This window comes from Tamandua tetradactyla, chromosome 10 (genome assembly GCF_023851605.1).
Source record: "Tamandua tetradactyla isolate mTamTet1 chromosome 10, mTamTet1.pri, whole genome shotgun sequence".
NCBI classification, from domain to species: domain Eukaryota; kingdom Metazoa; phylum Chordata; class Mammalia; order Pilosa; family Myrmecophagidae; genus Tamandua; species Tamandua tetradactyla.
Window position 1 is genome coordinate 62,629,274 of NC_135336.1, and position 1,955 is coordinate 62,631,228.

The 1,955-nt window shown below is 32.6% G+C and overlaps 1 long non-coding RNA gene across 1 annotated transcript; it reads right to left on the bottom strand.

Moving 5' to 3' along the window:
- Positions 1–210: 210 nt before the first annotated feature.
- LOC143647955 (uncharacterized) lies at positions 211–1,716 on the bottom strand. Its single transcript, XR_013158277.1, has 3 exons — positions 1,291–1,716; positions 599–691; positions 211–509 (listed from the first exon to the last, which is right to left on the bottom strand). It is a non-coding gene; the product is annotated as an uncharacterized LOC143647955 (long non-coding RNA).
- Positions 1,717–1,955: the final 239 nt, after the last annotated feature.

Below are 1,955 nucleotides of genomic sequence, written 5' to 3' on the forward strand. Positions count from 1 at the left end.
ATGAATAGCTCCCATTTGGATTATGAACCAAAGAACCAAAGACATCACTTCATAGGATCAAATGTGAATTACACATTCACAATAAAAGAATAACCATGCAAATCTGGTGACCATCCTCAGCAATGAAATGACTCTAAATTATAGCTTACTTTGGACATATTACCTACCAGCATGAGTAGTATATGATTCATTTTATCTTTTATCAATATAATAAAAATTCTGGGGATCACAGTGTGGAGCAGAAATGATGGACGGATTAATTTCAAATTGAGCAGTATGTTGTTAATATATGCCTGACAGTGATTCTGTGCCATTCAAAAATACTCAAACTAAAAATGGCATTTATTTATTATTGGGAATAGGTACTATTTGGTCCTCTGAAGATGTTATTTGTTAAGGTGGGCCAAAACTGAATCTTAATTCAATATAGCTGAAGTCATTATAACAAAGGAAATAAGATGGGAAGGAGAAGCCACAGGGAGAAGCCAGAAGCTGGAGATCAATGGAACCTGGAAAAGAAAGAAAGTGTCACCACATGCATTTCCATGTGTCATTAAAGCCAAGGAAAACTAAAGATTGCCAAGCAGAATATACTGACCCTCGGAGGAGGCAAAACTTCTACCCTCTGAAACAGTGATCAGCAAATTCCTGTTCTCAGCTAATTCATTGTACAGTTTTTGATTCATCAGCTCTGAAATTGAAACATTTAAGAAAACTATTATGAAAATCTTACCACCAAAGGAAGGAAGGTTTTTACAACAATATTCTAAATTTCTTTGAAAGTTTCCTATGTGAGGATTCCTACATATGTCAGTCAGGGACCACAGTCAGTAGACTGCAAAAAAGTTACCTGGGGAGATTAATACGATTTTATTTTAAAATTTAAAAAAATAATAGCTGATTCATAGGAATTTTTAATGAAATACACAGGGAGATACCATGTACCCTTCACCTAATATCCACAATATTAATATTTTGTGTGACTATAATACAATTTCAAAACTAGGAGATTAACATAAACCACAGAGTTTAATCAGATTTCACCAGTATCCATGTACTTGTATGTGTGTGTATGATTTTAACATATGGGTAGCTTCATATAGCCACTACCACAAGATATTTAACTGTACTCTCATGAGACTTCTTTGTGCTACCACTAATAGCTAGATCCCCCTTTTCTTTCTCCCTCTTTAAGACTTGACAACCATTAATCTGTCCTCCATCTCTCTCTATAGATTGCTTCATGAATGTTATACTGTTACATAAATGGAATAATGATATATATATAACCTTTTGAGAAATGATGAACTTATAAAAATGTTTTTCCAGATCCTCAGGAACCAAGATATTTTGATTTGGTGCATCTGAAAAGAAAACATGCACTTTGTATTTTTAAAAGTTGCTCAAATACTTTGGCAAGTTACTTAGTATTGATATTCAAAGGGTAGCCACCAAATTACAAAACTGTATCTGATAAGTAAGATCCATTCATAATAAGTTGGTCTTATTATATACATTAAGGAACCCACATATTTATGTTGCTGGTTTCATTTCCAAGACTCATTAGGATATCTTCATATATTGGAGTTTTACATGCAATGTTAACAAAAAATGTTTTTCCTTTACTAAAAAAGTGGTGGGCTTACAGAACATTCATGCATAAAATGCAAGATTTCCATACACCACACCACTACAGAATTTGTTAGTGTGGATCATCTGTGACAATTGATATTAGCATAGTTTTTATAACTCTACTATTAAATATGGTTTAACTCAGTTTGTGTGGTATAGTTCCATGGATTTCTTAAATTTTATTTTCTTACCATACATACAATCTAACATTTCCACTTTCAATCACATTTAAATATGTATTTTGTTGCTATTAATTACATTCACAATGCTGTGCTAGCATTATCACCATTCATCATCAAAACATTTCCATCATTTCAAATAGG